Here is a 9,182-nt window from a genome sequence, read left to right on the forward strand (position 1 = left end):
CGTATGCATGCGCGTCTGGCGTGCCGCTAGCTTGTTGCTAGGCAACGAAACAAAAAGTTGCAAAGTATAAGTTCATTTACACGCAAAACATTTTCACTTTTAGTGGGAAGGAATAAAAAAAATAAAACCTTGTCTGGAAGTTTATTTCACATTCTTTTTTTTCTGATGCTCGCGTCAACTGACGGTTGTTGTTGAAACTAGGCGTGACGTGTTTCCTGTTGCCAGTTTTTGAAGAGTGTCCCCTCTTGTTGAATTTCTTTCTCTATGCTGTAACGTTGATTGTACCTGGATTAGCGCTCCTTGTGATGGGCAAAACGGCTCCGCTCGCTGAAATGAGCCGGCTCGTTTGAACGGCTCACTTAAATCTGTAACGTTGATTGGGTCGCTCAGGAGCGAGCCGGGTCTTTTGAGCCACTCCTTTCCTTTCCACTACGGCCGCCCTAACTTCTTTCTTTGTAAAACTTACAAAAACGCAAGCAAATGCGCTAGAAGTCACAAGTCAGTATTGTCTAGTTTAGCTAGAGGCTGCGTGCAGTGGGTTGTAATTCTGCAAGTACCTAGCCTTTAACACGTATGTCAATAAGGTCTTGTAGTGTGTGTTCTCTGCGTGAGAATTACCTTTTGTTTTAGTTACAGTTAGTTCGGCTGTCTGTGTCACTCTGCTTCTGTAACTCAGCTTGCCTTTGTACATTTATGTAAGTATATTTCCGCTCTTCATCATCTGCATTCGTCAATAGTCCCCATCTTCAAGCACTGCCTGGAGAGGCCCTGTTCCCCTCTTAAGAAAAGGAAAAGACCCTGCTTAAGTTTACTACACGGCTATTTTACTAATGCATATATCGTTGTTGTTTTTTTCATGAAAGCCAAATAACTAGACTTCATAATACAGGTTACTCTGTAACCTCTGCTATAGAATCTAGTTATTTGGCTTTAAAGAAACGATATGTGCATTAGCAGAATAACCGTGTTATAGGAATTTTTACTAACACCTTCGAAATGTTGCACCACCTCACGATGCACGATCGGTCGGAGTCGTGAGACATCGCTCGAACAACAGCTGTCAACGAACGGCGCCATCCTTTGCCAATGATTTGCCAGAAGACACGTTCTGAGCGAAACAGCGCTCGCAGGCAACGGACGACAACAAGGAAGACACAACACCGCAGGACGACACAAAGCGAGGACAACACACACAGCGCTCTGCGAGCGCTCTTTTGCTCGGAATGTATCTCAACCAACTCGCCCAGCAATGCGCACTTTGCCAGAAGACCCGGCTCTGACTGAAGGAGTCGGCACGCCTCACTGAACGAGAGAGAACCGGCTCTCCAAAAGAGCCGGCTCTTCGAATGGCTCACGGACAGAGAGAGAAGCGGCTTTCCATAAAAGCCGGACGGCTCACTGAACGAGAGAGAAGCGGCTCTCCAAAAGAGCCGGCTCAGTTCAGAGCCCGCTCACTGAACGAGAGAGAACCGGCTCTCAACCAGCTTTCTCGCACTGCTAATGGATGGAGCGCAAATCGCACCCGGCATAGAGTGCCTCGATATGCCAACGCCGCCGTATGGCGGCGCTGGCAGCGAGGCACCCTAACCCGGCACGAATCGCGCCTAGACGAAGATGAAAACAGACTGGAACGAGAAGCGCCAATAAATTACATCCAAAAAGTAACAGCCGAATCTTTCCAAGGCAATGATGAGGTTGTACTTAAAGAAAAAAAAGAGCATGAAAGAGACCCAAGTGGAAAAGGTGCTGGTGCTGACAAAGTTAAACTGGAAGAAAGCGGAAGAGAAAATTCCTAAGCGTACAGCCACAGGGCTAGACGAGGTTCTCGTTAGGCTGATAAATGAACTAGGACCAAAAAGTAAGGAAGCTCTAGTGAAAGCAGTGGAAAAAACTTTAAAAGGTAGACGAATACCAGACAGTTGGCGACAAAGTAGAATGAATTTAATTTATAAAGGTAAGGGGGAGAAAGACAGAATTCACTCGTGTAGACCGTTGACCATTACATCGGTAATATACAGGCTAGCAATGCAGAAAATCAAATTAAAGCTTCAAGCATGGGCAGAGAATAATGGCATTTTGGGAGAGCTTCAGAATGGCTTCAGAATATGTAGGCGTTTGGATGATAACTTGTTTGTTCTTACTCAGTGTATTAAAATATCAAAAGCAGGAAGCAGACCGTTGTATGTGTCCTTTTTAGACATTACAGGAGCCTACGACAACGTAGACCGCAACATATTGTGGGATATTCTGGAAGGGGAAGGCTTAGGTAACAATTGTCTGCAGCTTTTAAGAGAGATTTACCTAGAAAATACTGTTTGCGTTGAATGGGAAGGGATGAGAAGCGAGAAGAAAGTTCATATCAACAAGGGACTGAGGCAGGGGTGCCCTTTATCCCCGCTTCTGTTTATGATGTACATGGTGAGGATGGAGAGGGCGCTAGAAAGAAGTAATATCGGGTTTAATCTCTCATACAAACAGGCGGGTACAGTAATAGAGCAGCAACTCCCAGGTTTATTTTATTCGGACGACATTGTGTTGCTAGCTAACAAGCAAAGTGATTTGCAACGTCTGGCTAATATTTGTGGACAGGAAGGCAACAATTTAAGTTTGAAATTTAGTGTTAGAAAATCAGGTGTTATGGTATTCAATGAAAACAGTGAACAGACAGTGGAGATACAGGGCCAAGAAATACCTCGGGTAACAGAATATAAATACCTTAGTATATGGATAAACGAAGGCAATGGATATATGGAAACACAGGAAAAAACCATAACAGTAAAGGGGAAGAGAAATGCAGCCATAATGAAGCACAGAGCTCTATGGGGATACAACAGGTACGAGGTCCTCCGAGGTATGTGGAAACGTGTAATGGTTCCAGGAATTACTTTTGAAAAATGCGGTTGTTTGCTTTAAATCAGGGATTCAACCAGGACTCGGCGGAAACCAAAGGTCAGTGGGTCGCCTCGCATTGGGCGCTCACGGGAAGACTACGAATGAAGCTGTGCAGGGTGATATGGGCTGGACTAGCTTTGAAGTGAGGGAAGCTCGCAGTAAAATTGAGTATGAAGAACGGCTGAGGAATATGGAAGAAAGTAAATGGGCTGGGAGAGTGTTCAGGTATCTGTACAGAAAAAACATTGATTCAGCAGTGGAGGAAAAGAACTAGGAAGCTTACCAGCAAGTATGCGGCCTGTAGGGTGGGCAACACAGCAACAAAGAAGGTCAAGCGGACAGTCAGAGAGGCTGAAATAATCTCATGGGTGGCAGCAATGGAAAAGAAACCTACCATGAGTAACTATACTTAAGAGGAAAAAACGAAATCAGGAAAGGAACCATTTATGATGACTCAAAGGGAAGCTCATTACTTTTTGAAGCGATATCGGGATGACATAGAACACGCACCTATAAAGCGAGATATAAGAAGGAAGAAGAAACATGTGCTTGCTGCGGTAAAGCTAGAAAAACAGCCGAGCATGTTTTATTAGAACGTGAAGATGTCTACCCAGCGGTCGATTTAGGCATCTCTGGCCTCCTTGAAGCCCCTGGGTTCAGCGGGAGCAGTGGTAAAGCAAACATGTCCGCAATAGACATTAGTAAGAGGCGATTGGAGGATCGGTGGAAGAAAACTAGTGAAACGACAAAAGACGGAGACGTACAAAAGCACAGTTCGCAATAGTGGATCAGAAAATTTGGGCGTGGTAGTTCATAGTGTTCCTTTTTTTGTTCTTTTTTCATTGTTTAACCTAGGTAGGACATTAGGCAGTATAATAGCAGAGCTTGGTGGCGCAACCCACCGCCCCGTTCCAAAGGGGACGCTCATAACATCCATCCATCCATCCAGCAGAACACCCGGCTCTTACGGAACGGTATGGCACGGCTCATTACGGCTCACTGAACCGGCTCTCCAAAAGAACCGCCGCTCACTTTTACTGAGGCACGGCACATCCGCTCTTCTATAAGAGCGGCTCAAAAGATCCGGCTCGCTCCTGAGCGGCCCATCTCCAAGTTGTACGTCGTTATGCACGGTGGTATCGAGACCCTGACGCAACAGGCACAAGCAGCGAAATGTGTGCTTCTCATGCGGACGCCATCTACATTCGAGCATCGCTTTAAATAACGGAATGACCTGTTCTCGTGTGAGCTGTGCGTCGCGCCACCTTTACAATGAAGTGACCTGTATAACGAAAGATTTCGGACGCCCCAAGCAAGCACGTTGTCATAAAGGCGTTCGACTGTGTTACACTTCTTTGACACGACTAACGAATACGTCGCGTTCCCCATAGCTCGAGCTAAAACACTTGTGTGCGTTCTAGCTTCAATTCGGCCGCCAGAATTACTTTCTTCCTTGCTTCACGACCGGGAGCGTGTCAGTTTGTCCCATTCTCGTGTCGTGGCAGCTATCGCTTTGGGACAGTGTGTTAAACTGTACACCCACCTTCTTGGTCGGCTCTCACATTTCCCAGTCATTTTCTCGTAGCTGAACTCTACGAAGATAATGCGAGACATTGTAGCGCCTTCTGGTTAGGTCAGGTTTTATCGTTTCTTTCTGGAGTAAAAAGTTCACCGACGATTACGATACTCCCTAATGCGAAATCTATATGCATTTTCATTCCGTGATACATGTATTGACTGGCGTGGACAATTTGTCTCGTGCGGACCACTGCAAACGGAGCAAAGTGTGGCGCGACTGCCTCACTAATCGGGAGATCCCGAGAGGCAGCGCGTGGGTGAAGCGTGGGCGCAATTCACAGCAGCAGCCGCAGACAGACACCCGGTCACGCAGCGCTTTGTTTCCATATATGATATCGGTCGACGCGCTCTCCGCATGTCATCAGTGAACAGACGGCGATGCACTACTCTGGCACCATCTCGTAGCGGTCGTCGCAGAAAAGCCCGTCTTGCGCGGCACTACGCTTTTCTTCTCACGCTTTCGCAATACGCCCCTCCTCGGCCTTCTACCTCATGGTTCCGCTACACTATCCTCCTCCGCTTTCCTCCTCGCGCTGTCTTCGTTATCGCCATCTTTCATCAACTGGAGGGTGTTGCTTTCATACTTCACTGCGCTCCGCGTTCGCTCTTTTATCCTTCGCTGTGCTCGTTCGCTCGGTTACGCTGATGCTGCGTTCTAATATTATGGACAAAAAAGGAGTACGTAGGGCTCCAGTTTTTTTCTTGTGCTCCTTCGCGGATCGTACATATGTCGGTAAGTTCTATGTCCATTGCAATTATTTTTATCCTTCCAATCCTTCGTCATGTGAAAAACCAGTCTAATCTTCAGTCATGGTCCATTTCACACAGCTTAGCGCAACGAGAGCTTCCGGCGGCTGCGTCGAGTGTGAACACACCGGTGCGTTTGCACCTTCGCCATCGATGCACAGCAGACAGCCATGCACTGGATGGAACTAGAGCTGGTAAGCGCGAGGAAGGAAAATATACCCTGAAAAGAAGACTGATGCACAGGTACGACGGCAAGATGGCGACTGCAACTCGCAGTGTTCGCCCTCGTAGCTCAAGCTCTGGAGCCGTTACAGCTGCGGAGGCGAAGACAGGCAATTCCCACAGGACGCGAAGCTGTTGTGTGTGAACGGCTCCTTTATTAATGTTGGAACTACCAGACAATGGCAAAGCAGCGTCGGAAATGTACAGTGCTGAGCGATTGAAACGCAATATTCAAAGCTCGCGGCTGCCACCGTCTTTTCTTTTTCTTCTTTTTTTCTTTGTTCTGCGTCACTGTTGTGCTGTAAGTGACCGCCATGAGACCAAATGCAGTCACAATGCTCCACGGAGGTTCTGACTCTTACTGTATACTACTATGTATCAGCTCGGTGTACCCAGTGCTTACAGACCGTGTAGAAAGCGCCGGCGACCGTGCGCTTTGAGTATCGCGTCTCAGTAGAGTTGGCTTAAAGGTTTCTTGACTACTAACAGCTGATTACTGGAGTGAGTGACATCGGGGACTGCCCTGGGGGACCAGCCTGAGCTGGTCCCCGAGGGCAGACCTGGATAGCAATGCGTCCCACTTTACTCTTGTGTTATACTCTACTTGGTCTTCGGTGTGAGCCGTGCATTCCCCATATGATGTGGTAGGGCCGGTGTGCTCCCACACCACAGGTTTATTTATTTATTTACCGTCAGGGCCTTTGGGGCCTGAGCGTAAATAAATGGCAACATCGTGCCGGGTCTTCCATGATGTTGCCATGGGCAGCTCGGCAATTAGTGAAACCTCGAGCCGTCTCGTCTGCATGGAGGTTTCCAGTAATACCCTCGTGTCCCGGGGCCCATGTTATTGCTTGGGCATACGTGGCGTTGAGTTCTCTGCTGATTTGAGCAAGTATCCGGTCTGCCTTCCTGCCGATTTTCCCCCTTTTATAGCTCCTACATGCGGCCTGAGAATCTGTGATTATTGTCAGCGGTGCGTTGCGCTCTACGCCTTCTCTTATAGCTAAGGCAATGGCCATTTCTTTTCCTTCTACAATGGTTGTTCGGGAAACCGAAGCACAGGCCGTGATTTTACCTTTCATGTTTACAACAACTGCCACCATATGCTTTGCGTTGGCCTGATATGGTGAAGCATCCGTGAATCTTGCAGTGTCCAAATACTTTCTTGTTTTGTCTATGTATTCTGCTCTAGCCTTTCTCCTTCCTATATGTAATGTCGGATCCATGTTTTGTGGTATTGGTGGTACCCCATACAAATCTCTAATCTGGCAGGGTAGCCCTTTGGTGTTTTGGTGTGCTTGTATGCATTCTCCAAGGCCGACTCTTTGAAGAAGAGCTCTACCGGCTGTCGTTTGCGCCAGTCGACTCCTCTGCGCTGTGAGCTGGGCCTCAGCCAGCTCATCAAATGTATTGTGCAGGCCGAGGCTTAGAAGCTTCTCATTCGAAGTGTTGCGTGGCAGCCTCAGCGCTCTCTTATATGCCATCTTTATTATTTGATCAGCCTTCTCTTCTTCGTCGCTATTCATGACATGGTATAAGGTAGGGTGTAGATTAGTATGCTAATGGCCAAGCTTTTCACCAGTCTGATGGTGTTTTGTTCCCACATCCCTGTGCGATTATGAGCCACACGTGCTATAACCTGGTTAATCTGTTGCGTTGTTTTTCTCGTCGTGTTTAAAGCGTGGAGGCATCTGACATTCGATTGCAGCCACATTCCCAACGCTCCAACTACTGTCCTCTCCGGAATAATTTTCCCTTCCAGTCCGATCTTTGCAGAGGCGTTCCCAGTTGGCTGTTGCAAGTTGATTAGCGTATTCTTCGGCCTGTTGTGTTATTTCTTTGATTTTCATTTTGAGGTTGCGGTTGCGTTTATGTCGCTTCCGTGTTTTGGTCAGGCTTCTTCTTGCATCCTACAAGTGCAGTAGGTGAGGATCCACTTCAAGTGCTTTTTTCCGTCCTGGTGATGGTTTTGGCATGTTTCTGCTTTATATTTCGTATGTATTTGCACCACTTATCTAAATCATTTATGTCAGTGGTTTGTTCTCTAAGCGATTATCTATATGCCCGCCAGTCTGTTATTTTAACTGCACCTATTTGTTTGCGGATTAGGCCTGTGCGGATTGTGGTGCTTCTAATATAATGGTCACTTCCTAGATTTTCGAGGGTGTTGCACCACTACGCATATGGACGATCTTTAGCTATGGTTAGGTACGGACTTGTGTCCGCGGAGATAATATTTCCTGTTCTTGTTGGGATTGCTGGGTACGTTAGGTCTGTTGCAGGGTCTGTCATGCCGAGTGCTTCTATTTGTCCTGTGATAGTTTTGCCTTTATTGTCTTCAGTTGGATACCCCCAGCTTGAGTGCTTGGTGTTGAAATCCACAACTATCCCTAGAGGGCTCCCCTTTGCCATTTTTGCTGTCTCTTGAAATAATTTGTCGAACGTTGCTCTTTTATGATTCGAGGAGCAGCAGATATTAATTACGAAAGCACTCTTTCCTTTGGTGCCTTTATACGTGATTTTTTTTGTTATATGCGCAATGTCCGTTCCTTCTATGGCTTTGTGACATATTGCTGTAACTTTTTTGTCCACAAATGTTGCGACCTTCCAGTTTTCATCTTCGGTATTTAAGGTTTCGTATCCCTCTGATTTTGGGTTTGTTCCGGCTTCTTGTAATGCTATGATAAGTGGTGGCCTTTGTTGTGTCATCACCAGCTGCGACAGTTGTCCCATTTTACGCCGGAACCCGCAGCAGTTCCACTGCCATATTTCACACTCTTCTGATGTTTAGGCATTGGATGTCGCCTGGGTCATGACCGACAGGCCTGGCGTGTTGTATAATTTCTTTGTTTTTTCTCTTATGTTACAACCTGTGGCATGATTCGCAACGCTTTCGTGAATTCTATTTGTTATTCCTGGATTTTCTTGTCCAAAACTTCTAGTTTTCGATCTACCTGTATCATCGCCTTCTCAATGATTGTGGTATAACTTCTGTTATGGCTTCTTTCGACATCGACAGGGTAATTACGGTAATTACGGCGTCGCCTTCTAAGGTCGGTAGTTTTTTCTCTTTCTATCCTGTGTGGGCTGGTTTTGGTCCTTGTTGCAGTTGCTGAGCTTGTTGCTTTTTCAATTGCCTATTTTGTCTTTCTAGCTCTCCTATTCGCACTCGCATTAGCTCTAGTTCGCCTTCTAGGCGCGTGAGTTGTGTTGTCGTTTGGTGTGTGGGTTGGGAGGCGATTGCTGCCCAGCTCATCTTGTTTTCGGCTTCCTTGTTCTGCGTCTTGTTGCTCTTTTGCTGATGTTGTTTTGTGGTTTGGCCCCTCTCTGGGCCACTGTTCCTGGAGTTGGGGCAGTCTCGGGTGCTGGACCTAGATCGAGACCTGTAACGGGCCCCCGTCTGGCGATACAGAGTCCTCGCGGTCCGGGCGTGCTGAACCAGCGTCTCTTGAGGATCCCGTTTTTTGTGGTCGGCTTAGACGTTGCGCCTGTTGTGACCTTCCCCTTTGGGGGACCCGTATGAGTTTCTTGGTGCATTCCGATGCCGCCGTGGAATCAGTGATTTAATTCCAGTGATTTGATTCCACTGAAATCCACTGATTTGATTCCCTAGAACTTTGAGTACTAAGCGCGCCGCCATCACGGAGAGATACAGACGACAGGCGGTTTGCGAGTCCACGAGTACGGCCGCCCATATGTCCCTATTCTCCGCGTCCCTAATTGCAAGTGCAATCGCTGCGGTG

The sequence above is a fragment of the Dermacentor variabilis genome, chromosome 2 (genome assembly GCF_050947875.1).
Source record: "Dermacentor variabilis isolate Ectoservices chromosome 2, ASM5094787v1, whole genome shotgun sequence".
NCBI lineage: Eukaryota > Metazoa > Arthropoda > Arachnida > Ixodida > Ixodidae > Dermacentor > Dermacentor variabilis.